Genomic DNA, 16,240 nt, shown 5'->3' with positions numbered 1-16,240 from the left:
TAAAGACTGATGGGAGCATTTCCAGACTGAAGCCCAGGATATCAAAAAAGGATTTTTCCAGGATCACCTCTATTGATCTGTTTTTGTTTCTCAAAGCCATCGCTTCAAGCCTTTAAGCCATTTCAAATTGGCAAAGCTCTAGCACTGAAGTGGTGCAGGGTTTGTTCATACAGATGTTTTATAAAGAATTTTTATAAAGCTCAAAAATTCTGGCTCAGACCCATGTGGATTTTGTTTGAACCTGACCAGAGTCTGAACTACGGCAGAATGCAATGAACCCAAACCAGATTTAACCCAGATTCTCACAATAGCTTACAGATGCCTGCTGTTGAACAGGAACCAGAGGCAATTTGATTTTCTTTGTTGAGGAAAAAAAAAATCAGTCTCTCCTATGCTTATTTGTTGTTTGGTGAAGAAGCACCTTAATATTGGCAAGGCATCGATATCAGCCGATAAAGGCTTTAAATTGAAATGTCGCCACTGGTCTGAAATGAGCATTTCTGTCAGCATGACTTTGTTCAAATCGCCAGCAAAGGTGGCTTGTGGATTCTGTTCTCTGCACTTATGCCACACGCACATGCTTGGTTTTTATGGGCGCAGGTTTAGAAACTGATGAAAAACCACAGAGCAGCACCAGTTGTTTCTCTTTGTCTGTCTTTTACCTCTTTTTAGTGCAGTCAACCCAACATCTCCTTCTTTTCAGGAATGAAATAAACTAAGAGTTTAAGTACTGATTTGAACATCAGGTATCATAACTAAACCTGGTCAGCCATAAATTCCAATACAGGAGAGACTTCATGTTCTCTGAAATAACTTCAATAAAAAAAAATATGTGTTTATATCTCTACTGACATCGGCAGTTGCCCAAAATGAGTTGGAAAATATAAGCATCTCAGATATCATCCAAAATACAATTTTGTGCATCCAAATTGTTTTGACATTTTTGTCAAACTTTTAATTAACATTCTGTAAGCATTATACTTGTAAATTTGCAAGGAAGAATAATACAAGTAGAACCCTAGATAAGAGGATTCTACATTGATGAATGTATGCAGGCGAGCCAAAAGAAGTTATTACTGAGCTGCAGGGCACTATTCTTATCTATAAAGTATGTGTTTTTCTTTATATCAACAGGATCAATCTGAAAAAAAAAACATCTGTTTTTTCTCCTCAACATAGAAAATTAGCATTTACACTACATTACATTACATCCCAACTTAATTTTATACTTCACTTTTCATTTAGCTGTTGATCATGCATTACTTCTGTGACAGAACAATGTCATCATTAGCTTCTTACAGCCCTCCCTTTAGGAGACTTTCTTCATAGGTTGTGCATTTTGTTGAGTTTACCATACTAGTTTACTGCAGATATTCCGTATTTGTCAGCCCCGTAGAGACACAACAGTCCACACAATGAACAAAATACATTGTTTTCTCACTCTTGGGACCATGGCCCTGCAAAGACCCTGCAGCTGTGGTTCTGCTGAGGAACAAAGTATGGACGCTATTTTAAGACAGACCATAAAAGGCTTTGGAAGAACCTTTAACCATTGTAATCTGCTTTCTATTGCCTTACAAAAGAGAAGTAAGGTTAAAGAAAACAAGGACCTACACTATATAGACAAAGGTATTGAGACACCTGACCATTACACCAACAGGGACTTTAATGCCTGAATTCAATAATAAAGATGTTGGTCCCAATACTTTTCTCTATATAATGTATACAACATTCACAAAAACTAAGGTAAAAACATAATGCAGTCTAATTTGTACACTATCCTGTGTTCTAAGTTGCTATGTTACAGTGTTTACATGCTATTTTCTAAAATGAGAATAATTCCAATTATAGTAGAAGCTAAACAGGTTGTAATTCCAGTGAGTACTGCACTCAGTATTAGCCTTACTCTAGTAGTTGTTTTCCAGAAAGCCTGCATTACACTGATTAGCTAATGCAATTAAACAGTATTTATCCCTACCACTGCCCCTCAAATGAGTCAATTTGTGACTAAAATGCTCAGTAATTTAGCACTAAGCTATTTTCTTGAAGCCTCAACATCATAACAGCTCTTTGTAACTGGAATGAGACATCATGTCTTCGTTCATTTCGCGGGCAAAACTATTCCCCTGATACTTGTTGGAACTCCACTGTAAACCGCAGAAAATGTTACAAGGTGAGATCATTTGCTATCCAATATGAGGCCATAAAAATGTGCTCTGCAAGAAGGCTTGGTTTCTACCCAAAAGATCTGGAGTTGTAAAAATAATGAGGTCAAGAAGGTCTGTAGTTCATAGTTGGTGGTCTGCAGGTCACACTTGTAAATATGGAGAGTGGAGCTCCCTCAAGCTGATGAATTAATTTGGATTCTTACCAGCTTGGCAAGATTCTTTCACTCAACATTTGCTCTATCTGGGGGTGAGTACATTAAGAACTGAACATGCTGAGTTCTGGCTCCCCGTAGAAGACCCTAAAGGACAACTGCAAAGACTTTCACAGACTATCACAACATTAAAAACTGCTTAAGATTTCAGTTATGGGAAAAATGGTCAAGTTCTGGCACAAGAAAAGGACGGCAGAATACATGCTGCAGGGACAGGCTATTTCTTTTCAAAGTTTTATATTGTGAATAAAGGTCTATAAAATCTAGTATTCCCATGACGATGAAAAAATATGGTCATGTGTTGGCTGCACATTCACAAGCTATGATCCAAGCTAAACAGAGACACTCGGACAAATTGACAAATGAATCGATGCAACTGCTGCAACAGAAAAACGAAATGGATTAGACCTCTTGCTCGTGTGTTAGCCCACTTAGCAAATTGACCACTCAGCAGCACACACTCTTTGTTTCATGATTCCGATCATGCCTGATCTGCTCTCTAATCTTCCATTTGGAGGACAGTTCTGCGCTCGTCTCCAGGCCTCACTGGGCCAGGCGCTTACTATGCAAAGCAGACACTGGGCTCATGTTCACACCAAATCAACATACATGGAGCTGCACCGGCTTGGGGCCTCCAGCAGTCCACTTACAGCACCCAACGGAGCCCAACGCTGTGTAATGAGCTCCCAGGGGAAGCTTCTGGACATAGAGCACTGCTACCTTGTCACACTGACATATATTACTCACCTTCTTCCAGACGGACTGCCACAGTACTTACTGGATACCTTATCTCATACAAATCATGTAGAACAGATTTGTATGGTACCACATCACATTTCTGACTATGCAAAGAAAATTTACGGTACTATCTGAAATTTTCACACTATATTCATCATTTCTTCTAAAGTTTGTAAACTATGACATGGTTCTAGTAGACTTTAACTGACCTTTTTCATAGCAGACATCTTGGAATGTCATAGCAGGTAACGTGTGACTAGCAACATTAGACGTAAAAGCATTCTTTGTAGGTGAGCTACACCATATAGACAAAAGTATTGGGACGCAATTTATTCTTGAATTCAGGGACTGGGACTGTTATTCAGGGTCTGGGCTCAGCTCCTCACTTCCAGTGAAGAGAAATCTTAATGCTTCAGACCCTGTTGATGTAATGGTCAGATGTTCCAATACTTTTGTCTATACAGTGTATCCTGACATTGGCCAGCCAACATACCATAAAATTAAACGATAATCACTCCGAGAATTGATTAACAATCTTGTCAAAAGAGTCAAAATATTTCCTGGTTCAAGCTTATCAAGTATGAGAAACTGCTGCCCTGTTTTTTATGACTGTAAATTAAATGAGGTCTGGCTTTCGGATTGTAATTTGTACAAAACAAGCCATTTGGGCATTGAGAAATTGAGACAGTTCAATCAAATTAACTCAAATGGTACCGACATTGCAGCTTCATAGAATAAGGCATGTTTCGCGTCTGTCCTGGTACGTCCTCTGCGTCCCCTGCCTGTCACATGTGTCCTCCCTTGTCCTCAGTGCCCTTCACTTCCATGTCCCAGGGGTCCCCTTGCAGCCTTATCCATGCGGCCCCACACAATACCCTTCAAGGGACACAAAGCCAATGATACCAAGCTCCTCTGTTCCATTCTCTACATTTGTCACTTTTATTCCTACGTTCTTTGTTCATCTTACCTCTGTATGCATGAGTTATCCCAAATTGAGCCCACAATTGAAATGGAAATCATCCCTGTATCCCAGTGACTTAAGGGCAATAACTTCTTACTCTTTGAGGCGTAGCTGTCATTTTTGTTGTTCCTTAGAGAACCTTATGGCTGTGTTGCCCTTTTCACTGAGGTTTTTTAACATGAGCACTGAATTTAGAGGATATATATCCTGTGATCCAGCGGCGGCGTTATAAATCTGAGAAGGAATGCAAAAATCACAACAATATGATAGGAAAATGAGTTTAAAGCTGACAGCAGTGCACAGTGGGATTAGAATTCTCATAAAGCATCCCCCGTATTGGTTCTCTTTATTGGTTATGGTTTTCATATGAGCACAAAGTAAACTGATTAATTACACATTAAAATTACTGCCTGAAAGCTGTACAAGGCAGAATAACAGTACATATCACTGTTTATGCAGTGAATCCAATGAAGGATTGAAAAATGAAAAACACATTCATAAACAGCCCGGAGGAATGGATAATAACCGGGCAAGTGGGAGATGTGTGTAAATGTTGTTACTTGGACGTAACAATAAGGAGTCTTATTTTTTTCTGAATGATGACATGGAAACACAAGACATTTCGAAAGACATGAAAAGCTTGCACGTCCTGTAGCTGCCAGCAAACAACAATATGTCTGGATAAAATGTTCCAGCTTTGAGAAAACAATCTCTGTACCGCAGAGAAAGGGATAACGACAAGACAAACCTTCAGGCAGGGACGTGTGCATAACACATCGCCAGTGTTGGCTACTGACCTCTCGTCCCCTTCTGCTGGGAAAAGAAGCGCTGAGCAGATGAGATAACACTGACCTCACTGCCGGTTTGTCCTTCAGTATTAACTTTACTGATTAATTGTCCGTGCAGTGTGAGAAGCCATTGATCATGTTCACCCAGTGGCCCTGATGACGCAGTGGCCTGTTAAAAAAGAAATAAACCCTGATTCTGATGATCAGCACCTCTTACTCTTGCATCTCCTCTCTAATTCCATCCCCCATCAGAGGTTGAACTGAGGAAATCATTTCCAGCAATCCCATATCTTTCCTCTGAAACGGTCTCAGGTATCATAAAAAAATCTAGTAAATAAATATGCATACTGCCAGAGAGCAAGCAAGGAAATGAATATTTCATGTAACCAAACACATTTCCAGAACATACTGGCTAGAATGTGTCTTTCCGGCTGTCAGCGGTGACAAACATGAAAGAGGAGGGCTCAGGTATGGCGGCACTGCAGTGCTCTCAACTCTGCCTGCAGCACAGGGAGCACGAATCGTCACTGTAATTGCTTGTAGTGCTGGAACCTGAGCTGAACCTCAATTAGGGCCTGGGTACTTGCTGGGCTCCACACCTTCCAACCACGTCTGCCAGACACAAACACACACTTACGTCTCAGCACAGCCAGGTAGCGGCACAATATTTGTCATTATCACAGTTTAGGTTTACACCTTGCGTCCAGTGGATCACTATACTTCTTAACAAAGTTGTAAGACATGCTCTTCCTAGATATCACTTTTTTCCCCATCACCACCACCTTTATAGATGGGCTGGTAACAGAGAAGCCTAAATAGACAATTAGTCTGATACAGCAATTCAGTCTTGCTCACTGTTGTTAGGCTGATTTTTGCAATCTTCAGTAGCCATCAGATACTCCAGATCCCATCCGTCAGACTGAATTACAGCCTGAAATTACATTGCTGATGCTGATAAGAGACGCATCCACAGACTCTGCACAGATAAGACATGTTACGAGTGGCTTAAATGCACAAATCTGCAAACAGAACGTATCAGATACTGAACCTGCTATATCAAATATGGATAATTCAGATTCTAGTCTTCCCTGGCTCAACTTTCACCCACGTATCACTGCGGCTGGGTGCCTCAGCCACAATGAATCTTGATACATACATCGTTCAGTCTGCTCTGTTAAAGGCCAGGTGTATACACGAGATGCACAAAGAAAGGGCTCTCTGTGTGTATCCTTTTCGCTCTCAAACCCCTACAGCACGCACACACACAAACACACACACTGTGAGTACAAACATGTCTGTTGCAGGGCAAAGACACACCTACATGAACAGGAAAAGACAAAATCACAGCATGACTCCATCTCTCACATCTTCACTGCACTCTCGGCCTCTGAAAGTATTTTCATTGTGTCGTTCTTGTGCAGAGGAAGAAAACACAGCGGGGTGTGAGCTCAGGTGTTTTTATCACTCATCTGTGTGAGTTTCAATCTGTGTGATACCATGATTCCTCATTGATATTCAGCAGAAGGACTGCAGGTCCCAGAAGGACCCACAATGCTGAATATTGTCAGTTTATCACTTACAACTAGCAATGTCCCCACCAGTTTCAAGACTGCTGTTGTTAGACCTCTACATAAGAAACCACTCCTTGATCCTGGACCTCTGAGTAACTATCGACCGGTCTCTAAGCCTCCATTCTTTTCGAAAGTACTGGAAAGTGTTACTGTCTCAGCAGCGCTTGGCCCTTACATCTAACACTAATGTTTTTAAACCTTTTCATCTTACTTTCAGGGCCTGATTCCGCTTACTAAAGTGGTGAATGATATTGTGCTAACTCTGGATTCAAATTCCACCTTAGTGCTTCTATTAGGGGATCTTAGTATGGCTTTTGATAAAACAGATCACTGCATATGCCCAGAGTGAGTGGAAAATCCATTTGGCATTTCTGACCTGGCACTTGAGTGTTTAATGTCTTACTTATCTGAAAGAACACACTGTATTTCCTACAATAATACTACATTAAAAGTTTCTGAAATGAAAATGAAATATATACCTCAGAGATCTCTTCTTGGTCCTCTGCTTTTCTTTATTTATATTTCACCTCCATATGATGGAACATAATGAAATCAATTTTCACTGCTACTCTGATGATACTCAGCTGAGTGCCAAATTATTTAATTGGAGGCCCGCTTGTGAGAAACAGGACGTCATGTAGTTTTCTGCCCTTAAAGCCTGATAAAACTGAGATGCTGGACACAGTCCTCACTCGACATAGACAACAGTTTTGACGACTGTGTGATTGGTACTAGCTCTTCAGCCAAGAATCTGTGCTATGTTTGATGCTACCCTCTCTTTTGATCTGTACATTGAACCTTTATTTCTAAACAAGCACACCGATCTGATCTCCTTGAACTGTATATACCTCAGCTCTCAGGCTGCAGGACTCCTGTCTTAAAAAAGACATCAGCTGGTCCTTCTCCCTTTGTCGTTCCCTTTTCCCTCCCGCTGACATTAGTCTGACTCTGTTGATGCCTTTAAATCTAAACTTAAAACTCATCTTTTCACCTCAGATTTCAGTTAGTGGCTTTTTCTTTGATTATTTCAGGCCTCGCACCTGTTACCACTATCCATCTGACAGGTCGGGCTCAGGCGCAATGAATTTCTTAAGCCAAGAACTTTCAGTCCATGTTTGTCCTGCACTGTTAAATCTCTGAAAACCACTGCCAAGCCTCTTGAGGAAAATTTATTATTTGTGATCTTGGATATATAAATAAAAGTAACTTGACTATTAGTTACAGGGTGTTTCTCAACATATGAGTAAGTAAGTATTCCAGCCACAACATTTAAAGAATTAGCCTCTCTGCAGCTACAAAGGACATTCTGTTTCCTGCATTTTGTAATCTAAATGATTAAAAGGAGGAAAAAGGTCCATGAAATGCGTCAGGTCGGAGCTGCATATTAAGTAGTGAAAGGGCTGGCTGACATGGACCAGCTGAGAGATGGTGGACACTATGCTTGTCCAATTACTGGCTCTCACTCAAATTGTTTGGTGAGAAGCATTCGACCTACTTCTGGACACAAAGCACCACTGCCCTGAATACAGAGAGGCTGGGGACAACGTGTGATGACAAGTGCCATTATGGGCTCTTGTCTTTGGCCTAGAAATTAAATTCAGGCAACTTACCTGATGTAGGATAATTCTGGCTACGAAACACTGGAGAACCTATGTGCTTATGGCTTTGTCTGATGGGATGAACTGGGGACAATATAAATAGGATCTGCTCTTCTTGAAGAGCAGCTTGAGATGATTACATTCATTAATGACAGTCTGACCTTCAGTGGTTCTTTGTGTTTAGCATTAAACAGCCAAAGAGTCAGCATTAGCAGTAACAGTACTGCTAGTACAATCAGAAGCGTTCATCTTTGGAAAGATGTATCACAAGCTGTGTTACAGACAATATAGGCCAAGCTGTTTATTGTGAACAATAAAAGAACAGCATCAAAAGGAATACAACTATGAAATTATGGGTAAACTATGAAACATTTCGGTTTCCTGGGATTCCCTCAAAGGCATCATCTGTAATGAGACACCACACAACAACACTGAGAAAACCAACATGAGAATTTGCAGCACTTCCACACACTGTGGAACAAATTTGCATATCTTGTAAATATTCATACTGAGGGAATCACCAGTATGAGATATATGTGGTCTATAAATGCAACACGTCAAGCACACAAGTTTAATGCACAACAGTTCCTCCATGCACCACCAGTTACCAAAGCTATAGGTAAGAACCACAACACTAATCTTCCTTTCTAAATGTCACCATAATGTGATTTTAATCACAGCCACTGAAGCCTCATCACTCATTCTAATCTTGTGTCATGCCTGCTTTACACTTGTGCAACAGAAATGCTGGTAATGAAGACCAATTTCCTTAAGTGTGTAGAGGACTTAAAGAAAGATGATGTAATTTGTCTGTGAAAACAACCACTCTGTTGCTCAAATGCGTTGTTAGTGCTTTGTGAGAGGTGTCAGCTGAAAGTCACCAGATTAAAACAACCTTTCACAGACCCTTTTACCTTTTCACACTACAAGAACAGATCTGAAATGGCATGTGTAGTTTCCCCTGCGTTAAAATCTGCACACAAAATATGACTTCATATGAGTGAATATGACTTCAACTATCAGCGGGGCTTCTGCACACAAACATGTTGAACTATCCCTGCGCCTGCCACGTCGCATGCAAGGCAAAATTTATGCATTTATTGCCAACAGTGGATGAGATAATGCTATTCTTCACCACGCTGGATGACAAGGTATGATCCAGTTCTGCGGTTCAGCATTCAGCGTGAGAGCTGGCGATAAGCATGCTGAGATCATGACACTGTGATGGGCAGTGTAGTGGTAAATATAACGGATGGCAGAGTGTTTATCTCCACAGGCTTCACAAGCACTCACAAAATAACTACTCAGAATGTCATTCATTTATAATTATTCACTCTGACACCTTTGAAGCATGTAGTTAATCTAAACCTGAAGGGTCCATGATGATATTTTCTGTTATAAAGTGGGATTATTCTGCCTCTGCAAGGTGGGTAAACCTGGTTAAGATATGTTAGCTGCATCCATCTCCCACATCACTGGTTATGACCGGACTGTAAATCTACTTATGATCCCACTCATGAAAAACTCAAGGTATTAAAACTGGATTGGTGACTACAGTCTGCCTGTATTCAATTTCGTCCCTTTTAATTTCATTTCAGATCAACCACCTGCCGCCAAGTGCAGTGCGGGCTACAGTCCGTGCAGGTGCGTGCTAAAAACATGGTTCCCGTGTTCAAAGCGGGCTAAAATTTGGTAACAAGTGCAACAACAGTGAACAAGGACAACATGTGAACATTGTTTCTGTTTTCACAGACGATATGAAGACAGTGAAATAGTGGAAACTCACCTTCAGGTGCAACTCATGCCGTGGCAGCCGTTCAGAAAGTTGAATTTTTCTCCACAGCTGGATGAAGACGGCAGAGGGAGGTTTAACTGTTAACGTAACGCCGCTTTGCCTCGCAGTTGGTTTGAACCGGAGTCCCTCCCTCCTCCCTGGGATGCTACTACCGCTCCCTCCCGCCTCTGGAAGAAAAAAAAAAAGTAATAGCGGGTTCTTCCTCCTCCTCCTCCTCCTCCTCCTCGACAAAGACAGACTCAAATAAAAGAAGGGACCCTATCGCAGTCAATAGGTTTTACAAAATCCCATGGCAACGCAGAAAAACCGTGAGCAACTTCCCCACGTCGTGCCCGGGTTAAAGCGCCCTCCAGCCCCCCAGCACAGTGACAGCGACATTATTCCCAAGCCTCAGAGTGAGCAGCTTTTAATGCGAGGAGGCAGAGGACAGGGGAGCACTAAACTGCTCCGCTACTCACAATGTTCTTCAAATATGGATGAGAGGAAATTAAAATTAAGTGTAGTTCCTGTGAGTTATTGGCGTGGTTTGTAAGTGTTCTGGCTATCCTCAGTAGTGAACTTTAATGGTCTTCCGGTAGCCTAGCTTATATTGTGTAGCTAATGCTTGCACGTGTAGCTTGTTTTTGATTAGTTCAGGCTGTATTGTTCATTTCTAACGTGTTTGTTTAACATTTCGATTTTATTATGATTTTTTATTTTTTTTATTATTCTGTGGCACTGATAACACAGCGGGGGAATAAATTATGTACTTATTCATGAATGTAAGAAAAAAGTAACCTTCACTGTGGGTTTTAAAAAAAATGACATGTAGGTGTTGAGCCAAGTAATTTTTAAGGCCAATTTTATATTACAATTCGGCACCACCGATGTTTTTTTTTTTCCCTCACATATTTTTAGACTTGTCTTAGTAGGAAAAGCACAGGTGTTACTGAAAACATTAATTATCACTCTGGTCTCACAGGTCCCAGTACAGTCGCTGTAACAGCGAGCCAGCATGCACAATACCAGAACCCTGAAACTGAAGCAGCCGCATGCAATCTAACCACCACTGAATTTACTAATTGCACCTGTGACTTCCTCCAGTCTTCTTTTCCTTTCAGCTGTTCCCTTCAGGGGTCGCCACAGCCGATCATCCGCTTCCATCTCGCCTTATCCCCTGTATCCTCTTCCCTCACACCAACTACCTTCATGTCCTGTGACTTCCTACAGTGACATGTCAAAATTTCGGCACTGAAAAGGGCCTACTGTGGCCCACCATGCAATGTAAATAAGTGTGATGTTGAAGCTTCCCAGAGCACAAACACTCAGAATGCACTTGTTAGTAACTCAGGAGGCATCTTGTGCCCAGCAGTTCAAATTGCACATTCAGAGATTTTGAAAATTTAGATTTTTCTAAATTTTGTGTAGATGCGGAACTTTTAACTCTGTAACTGAATTTTTCGTGGATCCATAAAACATGTCTGAAGGTAATCTTTTAACATTTTTTAGTGTCATCTGTTAAATTTGGTCATTTAAGAGTTGTAATATGTAAGTGTCCTGAACCTGATAAATACAACAGAAAAATATTAAAGAGTACAATTAACTGGAAATAATGTTTGGATTAAAACAACACAAATAGAACAAATATATTAACAGGAGTTGCAATAAGAAAAATAATAATAAGATAAATATGTGTTGCAGCTTATAAACCTTAAAATCGATAATAAATGATCGTTATTTTAGATAATAGTTTAAGGTGATGCATTAGACACCATGAACAAATCAGAAACACCTAAAATGTAATGTGAACTTCAATAATTAAAAGGTTGAATCAACACCTTACCGAAGACTCTAGAAAGCCAAACATTTCACTCTTAATAGTATTCACTGTGGGGCTTACAGGTGTTCATTCTGTTGGGTCATCCTGCTGTATATCAACACTGCTCGCTCCTTTCATCATAATGCCAGCTTGTGTGTACTGCAGACTAATAGTCTCTGTTGGGATCTATGATTTCAGCACCTCTGACAGCTCAAGATCATTAAGAACTCTTTGCATCAGAGATGCGGGCGCAAAGGTCGGCTAGAAATCAATTTATCCAATAACCTCGGAGCCACAGGCAGAAATGGAGTGGATCTCCAACCTGGAAATGACGAGGTGGGAGGGGCCTCTTGCCATTTCCAGTCATTTTCAGAGGCTCACTTTCTGCTATCTCTGACTCAGTGGTCCATATTGAATTTATATCTGTTTGCTGTCAGACCACAAGCCTGCCAATTAAGTGGGCTTAGTTTTTTTCAATTTAATAAGAGAATGGGATTGCAATTTTTTTTTAAATCTTCTCCATGTATGATGTCTAGCTTTTACCTCTCTGTGCTCACATTCATCCCCTCCCCTCATATCTATGACAGAATGTCAGAGTCATGAGGCAGCTGCCACTCGTGCTGTGGACTGTGATGGGTTTCAGTTTGGATCTGAAATCTGTTCAGCCTTATTTTCTTCAGACTAGACCGTCTATGTGGTGTATATTCTGCTGTTAGTTACTGGTGTTTTGTGTTAGTTTGCTATCATCAGTGTTCCAAAGTTGAATGCATCACTACTGTCATAATCCATGTCTGACCATAGCCAGGATTTTAACCTTGGCTTATTTGTAATGTTAATATTTTCTTCAGGCTTGTAGTACTCGGGTCCAGGACTCGGACCCAACTCGGACTTTAAGGACTTGTGACTTGACTTGAGCATTAACTGCATTTAGAGTCGTAAATCGGAGATGAGCCCTCAGATTTTTATTTTATTTTAGTAATAAGGGATTAGTTAGTATTAGGGATTAGATAGTAATTTAGGGAACTCGAAACTGGACTCGGACTCAAAGTTTGGTGACTCAGCCACGACACTGGTTTTCTTACACCCAGCGGCATCACTTTTCAAATTCTCACTTTGCACGATATCTGTTCAGACCTCCTTACTGTTCTATCCACAGTGGATTCATCTCCATCCATGAACCCATCCTGGCACCACACTGGGAAGACTAAGACCTCTCTCTAACACAAATAAGGGAAATGAACAGATTGACTTGAATCCAAATAACCTGATTTAGGGTATCAAAATCTCACTGAATGGATTACACAATGGCTTGACTGAGCAATAAGTGTAACAAGATATCGCTGTGAGTTACTCTGTGTTATAGTGAGTGCTCTTATCAAATCAAATTAGATTTGGTGGAACATCTGCTTCCTTTTTTTTCAGCAGGAACTGCCTCATCTATAAGAGGTAAATGTGATACAGTAGCTTAAGGACCAGGTTTCAACTGACCCTGTAGAGACCCAGGTTAAAAGCTGGAAGTTAGCTGATTCACTTTGTTCCTATTTTACAGATGCAGAGCAATAGTAAAAATGTATGTTATTATTTCATATGATCACTTTTTATATGAAAAACAAGCGGTAACAGTGACAGATAATGACAGCTAGACACTATCATCTTCCAAAAATGGTGACGCAGTTGTCAACTGAGTTCATGCACCTAAAAAGGTGCACCAGCTGCACTTCTTTCCTGACAAAGGAACTATGCAAGGAACATTACATTACAGCATATGCTATGCAAATGAACTGAATCAGTTGGTGTTTGTAGACAAACCAGTAAATGAATCTGGCAAATGCTGATTTCAGACCTGGGCTGGAGACACAACAATCCTAATCTTCCATTGTATACTTTTAGTATCACCATGGTTATCAACAAGCAAATAAGCTAGCAATGAATTTGTTAGAATAACAACTTTAATGTGCATACACAATACAGTTGTCTTTTGTAATGCACATTATAAAATAACTGGCAAAATCTGTTTTCCTTTCCAAAATTTTCCTTCCAGTAGAAACAATATTTATTCAGACTTCTCAGATGGCATGTTGCAGTAAACCATAATTACTGGAGGGAAGTAAACCCAAGATATGAAATCATTCTACCTCCCCAGCTAGACAGGGAAGGGCCTCATTATGTGACAGCGAATGTGAAATTTCCAACGGAGACTGAGCAAGGAGAAAAGAATGAGCTGGTGCCGTCAACGTAGCCTCTGGAAACAGACCCTACGTTGTCAAAGGTGTCAAAGTTCACGGGCAAAGCATGAATGAATGCACCCCCCATTGCCTTGCTTCCGTCTTGTTTTTTTTTTTTTTTCCTATCCTGATGTGTTTCCCCATCCCTCTCTCTCCTTCTCTCTCCTTCTGTATCATGGAATATCACTGTGGGGCAGAAATCCCCTCATTGACGTCTGCAGGGCTGCATAATGAGAATAAATGAGCTGGAAGTAAATATGCAGGCTGTGTGCTGTTTGCTGTTCTATACCAGTCAGCCCATAGGCTTTCATCAAAAATTAAGATGGATTGTGTTGCCAAAAGCCCATAACAATCCTGCACAGTGTTTTATTTATCTAAAGCGGAATTCAAAGGCCATTTCAAAGGATTTAACATGTGGATTCACTTTCATTTGGAACATTTTGTTTATGTGTTTTTATCCTTGTTGCTGATATTTATTTGAAGCAAATAGGATGGTTAAGATACGATATGTTAGATTGCATTTGCAGTGCCATTTCACACTTAGACAAATACACAGTTAGCATGTGTTTTTTTATCACAATGGAAGGAAGGGTATTGAACCTTGTGAAGCTGTGGTGGTCTCCTGATGTGAATCATCCACTTCTTCAGTTGCTCCTCCCCCAGCCTCTTGTAGCCCAGTTGGTGGCTTCATTATATGTAATACAGACCACACAGGCAAGTCATCAGTTTCGCCTAAGAAGACAATGCAAAGGGGAAAATATACGGTAATTGCAGTACAAGACCCACACTTGAAATATTCATGATTAAAGGAAGAGTTATGACATTAGATGAGTTGCTCTGTCTCTCTACGTCTGAAAATAGGCCCAAACACAAAATAAACACATGGATATTTCCATAAAAATCAAACACAACAGTGTCGCACAAGATAAATCTCACCTGCCATATGATTTAAACAAACAATAAGTTGTCAGTGTGGATTAAAATGCTGCTTCGCACCTCTGAAGCCACTGATGAGAACAGGAGGGGAAATCTCTTACAAACACACACACACACAGCGAGGCTGTATCTGATCAAACACCTCCAAAGCTTGATAATTAATAGTTTGTGTCATGTGTGCAACAAACAGAAATTAACAAATGTCAGGGAGTTGCATGCTGGAACTAATCATTAGCAAGCAAAAGCTGAGTGCATTGAAATTGCACAGCTTCACAAAGTCTTGTCACCACAGTTGGGTTGTAGGTTGTAGGTGCGACACCATTGTGCTTGTACTGGTAAAGTCCTGATCATACGTACAGAAGTACAGGGCTGATGGATAAACTGCTGTTTATCAAAAAATTGTTTCACATTTTTTGTTGCATGTAGATTAAACAAACAAGTTACACCTTTCCACTCTTTATGCTAAACTGGCTAAATACTTCCTGTTCAATAACTAATAAGCCAACATGCGAGTGGTCTTGATTTTCTCATTTCATTCTCAGAAAGAAAGCATTTTTCTGCCTGTTGTAGTCCAAAGCTTTACTGCAGTAATAAGGAGGTACTGAACCCAAATGATCCAATAATACCACTGAACCCCTGCAATGCAGATGAGAATACAGACATTATAGGTTACACCGATTTGGCGTATGCTCTTGCAAATATAGTTTATTCATTAATAAATCAGTTTTAATCTCCGAGGCGTTCGACTGCCGTGTCTTTACAGGAACCAGTTGTACAACAGATGAAGGTTCTGAGCAAAAATTTTTTATTCACTATGTGCTGTAGGCTATAACACAGTAATACATCATGGGAGTCGACACAGGAGAGTCTTTGGCTGATCACATGCTGTATGATCATCGAGGGCAGCTGTGATTTACTGCATGAACGCTTTCTGTTCAGACTTCCAATAGCTCGGCTCTTACCAATCCACCTGCAGCAAAGAGATCTGAATAAAGCAAGAGCCTCTCCCACTGTCGACTATAAGAATGTGTGAGCAACATCTGTAGCTTCCCTGTGGCTTCTGTCGAGCCAGCCTCTCAGCCCTCTCAGCATCACACAGGAAGCGCCAGAGGCACAGCCGTTGCTTTCGATTCGTAATTAATATCAGCAGCAGGTTGGGAGAGGGCGTTTTCCTGTGGCAGATTGCGCCGTGTGTAGGCGCTTTCCCCAGAGACAACGCATTGCTCTGCTGGTAGAGCTTCATCATATGCCTTCGTGGAATCATTTACTCTTTATGAGAGCGACAAGGAGCATCCTCTCACCCAATAAAGGCTGGGAGATACCACAGTGTCTGGAGGAAGGCAGAGGGGTGGGGGGACATCCAGAGTATGAAAGCTGTTTCCATAGCAATCCAAATATTGCAGCTATGAAATTTGAAGTGAGATGGGAGACTGGTGCCAAACGACCGTCA

At 40.8% G+C, this 16,240-nt stretch overlaps 1 protein-coding gene across 6 annotated transcripts in view; it reads right to left on the bottom strand.

The window, feature by feature from the left end:
• Nucleotides 1-10,913, bottom strand: part of chl1b (cell adhesion molecule L1-like b) — a 60,980-nt gene extending 50,067 nt beyond the window's left edge. For 4 of the 6 annotated variants that reach the window (XM_046384790.1, XM_046384788.1, XM_046384787.1 and 1 more), the window contains exon 1: nucleotides 9,823-10,587. The gene's annotated coding sequence lies outside the window, so the exon portion shown is untranslated. Of the gene's footprint in view, nucleotides 1-9,822; nucleotides 10,588-10,898 lie in introns of those variants that run through there. The other 2 variants (XM_046384784.1, XM_046384783.1) reach the window with 2 other exon arrangements.
• Between the last annotated feature and the right edge of the window lie 5,327 nt (nucleotides 10,914-16,240).

Source organism: Scatophagus argus, chromosome 3, assembly GCF_020382885.2.
Source record: "Scatophagus argus isolate fScaArg1 chromosome 3, fScaArg1.pri, whole genome shotgun sequence".
In the NCBI taxonomy this organism is placed as follows: Eukaryota; Metazoa; Chordata; class Actinopteri; family Scatophagidae; genus Scatophagus; species Scatophagus argus.
Note: the sequence above shows the minus strand (reverse complement) of the source record. Positions and strands in the feature narration are given on the sequence as shown.